Source organism: Natrix helvetica (genome assembly GCF_964273705.1).
Source record: "Natrix helvetica genome assembly, chromosome: 12".
Lineage (NCBI taxonomy): Eukaryota > Metazoa > Chordata > Lepidosauria > Squamata > Natricidae > Natrix > Natrix helvetica.
Window position 1 is genome coordinate 1339798 of NC_138556.1, and position 13395 is coordinate 1353192.

Sequence of the window (13395 nt, forward strand, 5' to 3'; positions counted from 1 at the left end):
TGAAACACATTTATCGCCTGCATGGAGTACCCAAGAGGATCATTTCAGACCGCGGAGTCCAGTTCACAGCCAAGTTCTGGAGAGAGGTCCTGAGATCTATTGGGTCCACACAAGAACTGAGCTCAGAGGTTCATCCCAGCATGAACGGCGCAGCAGAGGGAGCCAATGCGGTGGTGGAACAATACATCAGGTGTTTTGTGGACTATCAGCACGACAACTGGTCGGACTTGCTACCCTTCGCCAAAGTGGCGTACAACGATGCGGTCCACAGCAGCAGAGGATTAGCGGGTTTCCAGATTACCAGTGGCATGGAAGTTGTTGCCATGCCTGAGTTGCCTAGAGAACCTCCTTCTTTCATGTCTTTGAGGGAATGGATAGGCATGCTAAAGAAAGGATGGGATAATATGAAGAAGGCTCTAGCAGTTGCGGCAGAAGCCTACCAGAAGCAAGATGATCAACATCGCTCGCTCCAAAACCCCTACCGTGTGGGGGACAATGTTTTTGTATCTACCAAATACATAAGATTAGAAATGCTTAGCAAGGAATTGGGTCTAAAATTTCTTGGTCCATTCCCAATAGTGAAGATAGTTAACTCAGTTACAGTTCAACTCAGTCTACCCAGAAGTCTAGGGGGAATTGACCCAGAATTTCATTGTAGCTTGTTGAAACCAGTAATTGGGTCTAAAAGAAGAGCATCCACCCAAGCTCAATCTCCTCCTTTAGTGATGGAAGGGGAAATCCAATCTGAGGTGGAAAAAATTGTAGATTTCAGGCTGAATAGGGGTTGCTTACAGTACTTAGTGCATTGGAAGGGTTACCCTTGGTCTGAAGCTAATTGGGTAAACAGTGGGAACCTGAAAGTGGAGAAGTTAGTAAAGCAATTCAATGGGAAGTTTCCCGAGAAGTCAAGGGGTTCCCCTGGGTGGAGAAGAGGTGGTTAATTTTGTTATGTTAACTTTTATGTTATTCTCTTTGCAGGAAACGTTTTTCTTTTGAGGAGAGGCCGCCTGTCAGGCCTGTAATTATATTCTTTTTAGGATCTTTGGCCTGCCACACTTTTTAATAATTCTCTTTGCTGTTTCATTAGTGTAGTAGTTGGGAGGGGGGAATAGAAAGGAGTAGGATTGTAGAATGGATTGTTGACATTCTTTTGTAGAAGCCAAGGTCATCTTTTGTCTCAGCACCTCGACACCTGGCCGGAAGAAGATGGGTGTACATGCCAGCGTGGAAGATGATGATTGGAACATGTGATGGATTTGTGGGTGTGGGGAGAGATCATGAACTTTCAACTGGGTGAACTTACAGGATGTAATTCAGAGTTGAAATTTTCCATAGCCGTACTAACATGCCTGCGGAATAAATTGCACCATTAAGGATGTTTTGCCTTGGACAATGATTTATTTCTGCATGGTATTTAGAACCCTAACACATGCTTCTCTCCAGCGCTTATGTTCGGGGCGGTCAGCAGTTTCAGCAGCCGAGAGGCTGACTCTTAGTCACCGGCAAGAGGGGCTTTTTCCCGGATCACCAGAGACTTTATGGGTGTCTCTGGGATTGGCAGGACGTACCCCTGCCTATCACCGTCTCTACGGGATGGTTAAGGTCCGAATGGACCTTCCAGATGACCAGACTTTGGCGGCAATCCTGGGATCCCAGGAAAGTGCGACCGTTCCACTGTGACGCCACGCCCCTTCCCCCTCTTCATCATCTTTGTTGCTCTTCTCTGCATACTTTCTAGAGCCTCAGCATCTTTTTTATATCATGGTGATCAGAACTGGATGCAGTATTTCAAGGGTGATCTCAGTGGACTAATAAACCTCTTTTGAAGAAGCACAAGGGCAACATTGAGGACCACAGTGGTTGGCCAAGGAAATTTAATACAGTAGATGAACGACACATGCTTACTTCTCTTTGACATTGGACATTGATGTCCATCAGCACCATCAGCACAGAATTGGTGGGACCCAGTACACCTTTCTACTGCCAGGAGAAATCTGGCCAGAAATGGTCTTCATGGAAGAATTGCACCCAAAAAGTCATACCTCTGAGCTGGAAGCAAGGTTAAGAGACACAATTATGCAGGAAAATATAGGAACCAAAGTGCAGAAAAATGGCAGCAGGAGCTCTGGACTGATGAGAAAATTTGAAATAATTGACTGTAGCAGGAAACTGTTTGTTTGCCAAAGGGATGGAGAACGGAACAATAGTGAGTGTCTGCAGGCAACAGTGAAGCATGTGGGAGGCTCCTTACAAGTTCGGGGGTGCATTTCTGCAAATGGAGATTTGGTCAGGATCAGTGGTATCCCCAGTGACGAGAAATACAGACAGATTCTGATCCATCATGCCATATTATCAGAGAGGCATATGATTGGACCCAAATTTATTTTGCAGTAAGGGCAATGGCCCCAAACATACAGTCAATGTCATTCAGATTAAAGAAGAACACAAAGTCTTGAAAGTGATGTCTTGGCCCCCACAGAGCCATGATCTCAACATCATCAAGTCTATTCGGGATTACATGAGGAGACAGAAGGATTTGGGGCAGCCTATATCCACAGCAGATCTGTGGTTAGTTCTCCAAGATGTTTGGAACAACCTTGAAGGAACCTTGTTGAGTTTCTTCAAAAACAAATGTAAAGATCCATATTTGGGGGAAAATATCAAAGGCACAAAGATAGGATGGCAGGACTACAGCAGACAGGAGTAATGTGGAAAATATATGGATGTTCTGATATATCACAAGCTGAACATGAGCCAAGACTGTGATGCCGTTGCAAACAAAAAGTACATGGCATCCTAGATGCATCAACAAATGTATACTGGCAAGATCATACTGTGCAGAAAAAACATCATTGTAGTAAAGGGAGATTTGAACCTCCCTGACTTCAACTGGGAAATAAACTCTGCAGGGAATGGACGATAGAACTGGTTCCTGACTTGCCCAGGTGACAACTTTGTTATACAAAAGGTAGAGGAGGGAACTAGAGGTTCAACTATACTGGACTTAATTCTTACTTAGGAATGAAATGATGGAGAGAGTAGAAGTGATAGGAATCGTATCATACTAGAATTCCCCATAATGCAGGTACAGGGACAGAAGACAGTCAGCTGACTTCAACAAACTCAGAGAGCGATTAGGAAGATTCCAAGGGGGGAAATTCTAGAAGGAAAAACAGTTCAAGATGCTTGGGGAACCCTGATAAATGAAATACTAAAGGCCCAACCAAGAACAATGTCATGGAGCAAGAGAAATGAGAGACTCCAAAAACCAGCATGGTTGCCCAAAGAATTCCTTTGACGCCAAGATCTCCCTGCATCAGTGATGGCTTCCTACCAGTTCGGCCAGGCTCGGCCAAACTGGTAGTGGTTTGGTGGCCTGGCTCCCTGGAACTGGCAGCGACCCAGGCCTGCCATGCTCCCCAACCGATTCCCCGGTCACTTGCCCCACCCCCGCATCCCACCCAATCACTCCTCACCTCCCAGGTGGCTTGCCTGTCTAAGCCGCCACGTGTAGTAAATTTTTTTGAAACCCAGCACTGCCCTGCATGTAGTTCCTCTTTGGAAAGTTCTCTATGGGAATCGGGAGGAGGGGAAAAGGGAGGGGGGAACAACAACATAGATGTGAGGACACAATTATGCAAATGCTATGACTTACACATACTTGCGTAAGATGCCCTGATCATGTAAATCATCCCTTTTGTTATCATCACAATCAGCTGAGATGTTGCAACTTCTCATCAACTGTGCTTTCCTGCCATCTTCTCATTGCAGTGGGCCCATCCCTTCTTTTGTCTTCCTTAATAATCTATCCAAACAAGGATCTTTCAGCATGATTCAGTGGGAAAATTGAATGTGACAACATCCGTAATGAACCCAAAGATCCTGGAACTTGTGTTTGACAGGCAAAATATGAGTGAATGATTTCAAAATGCATTTAAAGATTTTTAACAGAAATAAAAGCTAGCACCAACAAAAGGTCATGTCTGGTCTGTTGCAAGCATAAAAACTTTATTGAGAGAAGAGAAAGATCTGTCTGAATCGAATTCATCATCTAAAGTATTAGCTATTCTGCCCACCATTGTGTGGTCTGCAAATTTAATGAGTTCCTCTTCCATCCCTTCATCGTAAATGATCTAGCTGAGGGGATACAAGGAGAACTCCTCAAATTTGCAGACAGCACCATGCTGGGGGTGTGGGGTGGGGATTAGCCAACACTTTAGAACAGTGGTCACCAACCAGTGGTCGGTGAGAAAATTTTGGTGGTCCCCAGAAAAATTATTAACATTTTATTATTGCACTAAATACAATTTATCTTTTAAAAAAATCATATTAATTGTCCGTGGGATTTAAAATTATGAATTTAGTGGTCCTTGAGGTCCGAAAGGTTGGTGACTCTTGCTTTAGAAGATAGGATCAAGATCCAGAAAGAGCTTGACAGACTTGAATACCAGGCCCTATCCAACAAAATGCAATTTAATGGTAAGAAATGTGAGATTTGACACTATTAAGCAAGAAAACCCAACTGTAGTAACTGTGAGAGGGATCCAGGCATCCTAGTGGACGATCCCTTAAATATGAGCTAGCAGTGTGCAACAACTGCCTAAAAAACTAATGCAGTCTTAGACTGCATCATCAGAGGGATAGTTTCAAGATTACATGACGTGATAGCACCACTTCATACTGCATTGGTGAGACCACACTTGAAATATTGCATCCAATTCTGGTCACCCACCATGACACTAAAAAGATGTTGAGATCCTGGAAAGAGAGCTGAGAAGAGCAACTGTGATGATACGGGGTCTGGGAGCTAAACCATATAATGAATGATTGAGGGGAACTAGGTATGTCTACTCTAACAAGAGAAGGACTAGGCTTGATATGATAGCAGTCTTTCAGTATTTGAGGGGCTGTCACAAAGAAGAGAGGGTCAACCTATTCTCTAAAGCACCTGAAGGCAGGACAAGAAGTAACAGGTGAAAGATAATTAAAAAAAAGAGATCCAATCTAGAACCAGAGAGAAATTTCCTGACAGTGAGAACAATTAACCAGTGGAACAGAAGTTGCCTTCAGAAACTGTGGGTGCTCCATTACTGAAAGTTTTTAAGAAGAGATTGGACAGCTATTTGTCCAAAATTGTATTGGGTCTTCTGCCATAGTCTGGGGATGGACTAGAAGACCTCCAAGGTCCCTTCTAACTTTATTATTCTATGTTCTATATTCTAAAATAGCTTTCAATAAGCTGAGGAGATCCTCAAAATGAAAGAGGCAGAAAGTTCAAAGAACAAAAAGGGCATGAAGGAAGGATGGAGTATGAGGAGGGAAAGGCATGGAGAACTGGAACTCAGATTTTAGGCTTACTCGTGAGTCCAGAAATACATAAGAAGAGTTAGTAAATTTAAAAGAAATTCCTTGCAGGATAGTCTAGATTTACCAGGCAAAAAATAGATACATTATATTTTTCAAATTAACTGGAGCTGGTGTGCAAGTAACACAATTTTAGGAGTTTGTGTTTCTCATAGCTAATAAGAAGTTAGGTCTATAATAGAAACTTAAGGCTCCTCCTTTGGTTTCACATTTTTGTACCATATATGGTCCTCCCAAAAAGGCAGAACCAAGACCTTTAAGCCAACTCCCAAAGGAGTGCCAGCATAGCAGCCTCCGAAAACTCTATTTTCACATTGACTATTGGCTGCATTCCAAGGGAAAATGTGTTTCTCCAGAATTATTTATAGCTAACCCAAGTTCCTTCTTAGCTCTTTTATTGTCTCTTGTGAATGGTGTATAATGAAAAGTCTGTAAAATAGAGTGCATATTAGAGATATAAATACTCCATTTTATGTTTTATACAAATACTGTGTAAAATGATGCATAAATATGTATAAGGTAGAGATAAACTAAATTTACAAACCATTTAAAAGAGACAGTTCTAAAAGCTCGGAGAGGGATCAGAATATTACCTTTTCAGCAGCCGACCCCTAGATAAGCAGAGAGCCTAATCAAGGAACATACACGGAAGAAACCCCACGGCAGACACAGGCAGGGCAGCATAGAAAGAGGAAGCAGCACCCCCCCCACACTCACTCACTCACTCGCACCGAGGATGCTACCTAGTCCTCTAATGAAACTTCTGCAAGCGAGCAGCTCAGAGAGCACCAAGGACTCCACAGCTCAGCCTTGAGATGCACATATTCTTTCCTATGGGAGGGCAAGCAATTACACAAAACAATACTAAAGCCAGAAGAAACAGCATAGTTAAAAGACAACCAAACACATAGGACCACTGCCCATCCTAACCGAGGTCAGTGGGGGGGGGGGGGAGGCCAGGTTTTCAGAGCTCTTTGGAACGTGGCTGTGTTTCTTGGGGAGAGCCTGCTCTAGGGGCAGGCACCGTGGCAGAGTTGGCCTGCTTTCTGAGTCCCAGGAGAAGAGGCTGCTTAATTGAAGGGACACAGAATGCACCCACTCTGCCTGACCTTACTGGGTACTCCTGGCCTAGCAGAGTGGGAACCAGCCCCAAGGCCTGCAGGGACTCAGCAGAGTGGGAAAGGAAGGAAGATAGGTGGAAGGGGCCGCTGCATATTCCTACAATCTTCCATTGTTTGTGGATTGCCAAATGCCAGCACTTGGTGAGGGGATGCTGCAGTGGCTGCAACTTGGGGCAGATTCATGAGTCCCTTCAAAGAGCACCATCTTAATTTCAAATGGTCATTGAACTAATGGTCAATGTTAAAGACGATCTACAGGACAACTGGAAGCCTCCTGGCAACCACTGCAGTTCATGGAGCAAAAGCCTCTGCCTGAGGATTGCCTGGGCCACCATCTTCTGGACCAGCAGCATATTTTGCATGCTTTCCTTGTGCAGAGTCCATAGCGGTGGTTCACAGGGAACTGCCTGAAGGGCCTGTTGATCCTGGGCAAGGTGCAGTTGGCAGACAAGATGGACTTGTGTGAAGGCTTTTAGCTGTGGCTGCCAGTGCCTCCTTGAGCAGGAGCTGAGACCCCAACTGTTTAAGCCTGTTCCTTCCCATCCAGCCCCCACAGCCTCCAGATACTTGGACAAAACTTTGACAGCATTGCCTGGTCAGTCTGGGATCCAGAGGCTCAGAGGACCCTGATCCCAAATTGACAGGTGACTTCACCCAAGAGCCTCGGGAATAAGCAGGAAGGGACAGAGTGTAGAGCTTTGAGGCTTCTCACACACCAGAGGCCTTGAGTGCGAGTGCCCTCGTGTGAGAACACATACTGGACCCAACCACAGAGAAAGGAGAAGAACCACTGCGGCTCCCACTCCCAATCCCCCAGTGGGCCAGAAGGCGACTGTGGTCAGTGGTATTGAAAAGCACTGAAGGAACAAAGATCCAAGTTGGTTGTAACTATCCTTGCTCCCCCTAACTCCACCAGAGGGCATCAACTAGTATGACCAATGCTAACTCCATATTGTGTCTGTGCCTCGGCTAAAAGGAGTCCAGATTAAGATCTTCCCCAGGAACCTCTGTAGTTACAACCCCACCATCTTTTCAATAGTCTTCCCTAAAAATGGAAGATTGGAGACTAGATGAAAATTGTGTGGTATACTTGGATCCAGAGAAGGCCTCTTGTGGAGAAGGGTGTGTCACTGCTTTTTTCAAGGTAGCAGGGGACACCCCCTCCAGCAGTGAACCCAAGGTTACAGAATTGACCCAGATAACTGTCTTGTATAGGGCAGTCTTCACAAATCAGGAAGGATGAAAAAGGGCATTGGTAACTTACCTGATACGCCTCTTCTAATAGGGTGGAGATAGCATCCATGCATGGGTTGACACCGTCCGTGCTCTGATTGGACTGAGTCTGATTACTAATTAATTAACCCTTATATAACCCGCCTCCCTGAGTGGTACCACCCAGTTTTCGGTGAAGAGAAAAAAAGACAGACTCCACGTGTTATCCAAACAATTTTTAAGTTTAGTGATTCATAGAGAAAGGTATACAAGGCAACATCACCAACCTGTCGAGATAAAATTTCCAAAACAGACCAAAAGAGCGGGGGGGAAACAGCCCCACAGAGACAAGGAACAGTCAAATCCCGGGCTGGGGCTGGATGCTATCTCCACCCTATTAGAAAAGGCGTATCAGGTAAGTTACCAACACTCTTTCTCAATAAGGGTGGAGATAGCATCCATGTATGGGACATACCCAAGCCATACAGTCCTCAAGGGCAGGTGATAGACTGTTCCAAAACTGACCCACCTGACCGAATGACCTACAGAACCCACCTGCCAAAGGAAGCATCTGCAGATGCGAACTTATCAAGTTTGTAATTGTGGATGAAAGGGGACGGAGAGATCCAACCAGCCGCCCTGCAAATTTCACCCAGGGAAGCCTGTGTCACCCAGGCCATCGTGGTGGCTGTGCTTCTTGTAGAATGGGCCATCACCCCTGCTGGCACCCTCTCCTGGCGTGAATCGTATGCTGCTACAATGCAATGTCTGGCCCACCTGCCAATGGTAGCCACCAAGACCTTTTGGCCAAGGGAAGAAGGCTGGAATGAAATAAAAAGGGCCTCTGATCGTCTGGATTCCACCGTGCGGTCGATGTAGATTTGCAGCGCCCAACACACATCTAACTTGTGCCACCAATGTTCCAATTCATGTCTTGGTGAGGGACAAAATTCCGGTAACACTATCTCCTGTGTGCGATGGAACCAAGAACCAACCTTCGGCATAAAGGAGGGCTCCAGTCTAAGGACCACCCTGTCCGCATGGAACCTACAGAGGTCCTCCCGCACTGACAAGGCAGGCAGTTCAGATATACGTCTTGCTGACATCATGGCCACCAGGAATGCTACCTTCCAGGTAAGCAATTGTAGGGGCACCTCCTGAAGAGGCTTGAATGGTGGATCTATCAGAGCCTCCAGGACCCTCGCCAGATCCCAGGTCGGATATCTATGCACTGCTGGAGGTCTTAGATTAACTGCCCCTTTCAAGAAACCCCACAAGTTGGGATGATGTGCCAGCAATTGTCCCCCACCCCAGGTAAGTACAGTGTTCAAAGCAGCCACCTGTCTCCTAAGAGTGTTAGGGGACGACCACATCTCCAGACCATCCTGGAAAAATTCAAGGACCTGAGGGATGGAAGAATTGACCGGAACAAATGTGCTTGGTTGTACACCAATGAGAAAAAATGTTTCCAGGTGGCATTGTAAATGCGGACCGTTGATGGTCTCCTGAAGGCTTGTATGGTAGAGATGATCCTGTCTAACAGGTTGCCTTCCCTCAGCATGAGCCACTCAACAGCCAAACGATTAACTGCAGCCACTAGGGGTCCAGGTGCTCCAGTGACCCCTGGGTAAGGACAACCTTGTCCGGTGGAATCCTCCATTCTCTCTCCACGGACAGCAACTGCAGGTCGGCAAATCAAGGGCGCTGCGGCCAGTGCGGTGCCAGAAGGACAACCTCTGCCCTGACACAGATGATCCTGCGGATGGCCCTGGGGAGAAGAGGGACCTGGGGAAAGGCATAGAGGAGGACCCTGGGCCAGGGGCTGTGAAGGGCGTCCACTCCTTCCACTCCAGGCATGTTGAACCGTGTGAAAAACCTCGGGAGCTGGGCATTGGCCGGGGTGGCAAACAGGTCTGCAATTGGGACTCCGTAACGCTGCGTGATCTCTTGAAAAAGACAAGGATGCAGTCGCCATTTGGCTTGGTCAACTGAAGCCCTGCTGAGCCAATCTGCAGTGACATTAACGGTGCCAGAAATATGCTCCGCTGAAATGGACAAGAAACTATCCTCTGCCCAGGAGACCAAGACATCGGCCTCTGACATAAGACCACCAGACCTAGTGCCCCCCCTGCCTATTAATGTGGGCCTTAGCTGCCGTATTATCTGTCAGAATGACATGCTGCCCTGAGATAGAATCCCAAAATTTCAACACGACCAACCTGATGGCCCGTAGTTCCAACCAGTTAATGCTTTTCTCTGCCTCTTCCTGGATCCATTGCCCTTGTGTCATTTGTGTTCCCATATGGGGACCCCAACCATACAGGCTGGCCCCTGTGGTAACTGTCACTCTATCGAGAATCCTAAAATGACACCCCCTCTCAATGGCTGGTGACTTCCACCAGTAGAGATTGGCGAACCTCCTTGGGTAAAGGCAATTTAGTCAAGGAGACACTGCGGTTAGACTTCTGGTATGGGAGGAGGAACCATTGTAACTCCCCTGTATGTAAAAAATCCCCCCTGTGGGTGAAAACCCGAGGGAGAATACTCCGATTGCCGGGAGGGCCCCCCATATTCCTGGGCACGAAAGGGCTGCCTTCTAGGGTAGGGTGCTGGGCGTGAGAACCCCCTCTTGGGGTTGGAGGAAAGAATTTTGCATTTGTCCTTACCCTCAATCAATAGGGGAGTGAGCAAATCCCCAAATACGATGCCCCCCGCATATGGTTCAGATGCCAGGCGCCACTTATGTTTGACATGTTTGCCACTGTCGCAGCCACAACAGTCTGCGCGAGGCCACCAATGACGCCATTGCTCTGGAGGCGAATTATTCAAGTCCTCACCAGCCGGAATCCGCTCTTGCAGCTGTTGTAGCCAGCAAAGGCTTGAGCGGGAGAAAAAGGACACCACCGCTGAGGCCCACACTGCCTAGGCGGCTGCCTGGTGGCCCCATTGAAGGACCTGGTCTGCCCGCCTATCCTCCGGCTTGAGGGTGTCCTCTTGCGCCCCTGGCATCATGGTATTAGTATACAGAGCGGCAATAGGGGGATCGATTGTGGGCCACAACAGTGACTTGTCGAGAGGCTAGGCAACATTGTAAAACTGTCTGTCATTGGCTGAGGGGGCTGGTCCAGATGTAGTAGTAGACCATTGTTGGCGAATCGTGTCCACAAACAATTGCGGAGCCAAGATGACACCAGCCTCCATCTTGTGCTCAGTGAACCACACACTCGTTGACTGAGCCTGCTGAGGGGGCTCCTTTACCCCTTGATTCCCAACCAAAGAAGAGGCCTTGGCCTTGCACAATAGGGGGATAAACAAATTGGACAGAAAGAGGCCAGTGTAGGTGGGCTTGTTGGGAGCATGTCCCTCCTCCTCTGATAGGTCGGCCTCCCTGATCTCCCCTTCCTCTGATGCGTTCAGAGGAAGGGCAGCGGTCAGGCTCAGTTAGTGGAGGCTGGGCCATAGAAAACGGGAAGGGGGCTGTGTGGGAAGGTGCCCGACGAGCTCCCACCTGTGGGCCTGCAGCGTTTTTCTTCAATCCTGCCGTAATGCCCTGTTTTATAGCCTCCGCTATAATGTCTTGGAACCCTGATGTCATCGCTGGCACAGTGGAAGGGGGATACATGGTCGCTAAGGGGGTCACAGTCCCCTCTGGATGAAGGCCAGCTGCGGTAGGGGTAAAGGTGGCTTCTGCACTGTGACCTTGCCAATGAGTGTCTGAACTGCCCCACAGTGTTGATGGGCAACATAGGACTGAATGGGCCCTGACACGTTTGCAGTTGAAGTGGAATTGAAACTGGTTGGCTCGGGGCCCATGGCTCCTTATCTGGGTGGTGGGCAGGAAGCCCTGCGGTCTCAGAGTGCTTGCTCTTGGATGAGGCCTTATGGAGTTTTTTGATCTTTGACCCCTTGCTGCCAGAGGAAGAGCCCTTGCTGGAACCAGTGGTCCCCTGGGAGGCAGCCAGCATGGAGGGGGATAGGGCAGTCTGGGCCACTGCAAGGAGCCCTTGGACAGCCTCCATTGCTCTCCTGCCGGCCTCTGGGTTCCCCAAATCAACCACGTTGCTGTCGGCCATGTGGTAAGCAGGGAGGCTCGATACAAAATGGCTGCCACGGTGTGGCTCTGTCCACCTTCCAAAATGGCATTCACTCCCTTTTGAAGCCGTCCATTGGGCCTGTCAGCGCTGCGGGCCACACGTCCGCTCTTGGCGCCTGGCTGCCTGTTATTTTAGGAGCCTCCTTGTGGCTCCGCGACCTCCTGCCTCGCCCAGCACTTCCGCGCCTTCTCCAAAGCCTCGCTATGAGGCAGGAAGCAGAGGCATGTCCGATCGGTGCTGCCCTGCCGCCACGCGGCAAAAGGGCTTTTTCCCCAACTTCAGAGGCTGTTAGGGCCCAGGAGATAATTGCCTCAGTTCGCAGCAGCAAATTGTTTGTCATCGGGGCAAATTGAGCAGGAAGAATTAGCTCCCAGCCAGAGCGAGGGAGAACTTCATGCATGCCTGCAATTAGCAACCTTGCCGGCAGTCAGATTTCAGAGCCTTGAATCTGGCAGTACTCACAGTCAATGAAAGCAGAAAATTTGAATTAATCAGGTTCGTAGCAATATATATATCAGAGATGGAAAGGATAACACGACCATCCCAGAGTGGACTGAGTCGGAAACTGGGTGGTACCACTCATGGAGGCAGGTTATATAGGGGTTAATTAGTAATCAGACTCAGTCCAATCAGCACACGGATGGTGTCAACCCATGCATGGATGCTATCTCCACCCTTATTGAGAATCTAAGAAACCAGGTAGATTGTGGCCATTGGACAAATTATAATTTTTGGACTATAGTAGGTTAGCCATGGGCTATACTAGATAGATTGCTGGGCAAAGGCCCCACAGGTGATTATTGGTTCTGAGCAGAGCAGGGAGGATTTGAGCTCTGGATTGCCATTTTGCTGGACAGGTTTTCAAGGAGAAATATATTTTATGCCTCTAACATAGGAAAAGACAATGGGACTAGTGCTTTATTTCTGTGTAAGCTTCAGCAAAATATATTGTACATTTGCCATCTTCAGCATTTAGGAACCCCGACCAATCGGATCGAGAAAAGCAGGAGGGCCAAACCAGACTTCCTTTTGCACCTTTCTTTCTGAACAGTGAAAACTAGAACTTTATAGGATGTTCCTTCCTCTTCTTCGTCATGATGAAGTTTCTCTTTCCAAGAGAAGAGACTCTCTGCACCCCCGTGTTGAACTGTGGAGTTCTCGGTGCTCTCTGACTCAAATGAAGTAGATTTATAGGTTTTACCCTTTGCCCTCCAGCAATTCTGTGCTGAGACAAGATGTGGCTTCTTCAGGCCAAATGAAAGAATCTTTATTCGAAAGGATAGAGGGTAGGTGCAGCCAAACTGCATTCAGAGTAGGGAGGCTGATCAAAATTCACATGAAAATATTTGCTCGACATTGAATTCTTTGCAATAACAGGATTTTAAGTCCACTATATGTGACCAGTTATTCCAGCTAGAAAAAAAAAAGCAAAATATAAAAATGATCCAACTGCCAGGATCTTCCTGGTATTGTTTAACTTGGACTGGGGCCTGGGGCCTGGGGCCTGTATTTAGCATTGTTTATATTTGTGGGGGTCATTCTTCTTCGTTTTATTGTGTAACTTCGGCTGGAAGGATCTTTTAGGAAGGTGGGTGCCAAGTCAC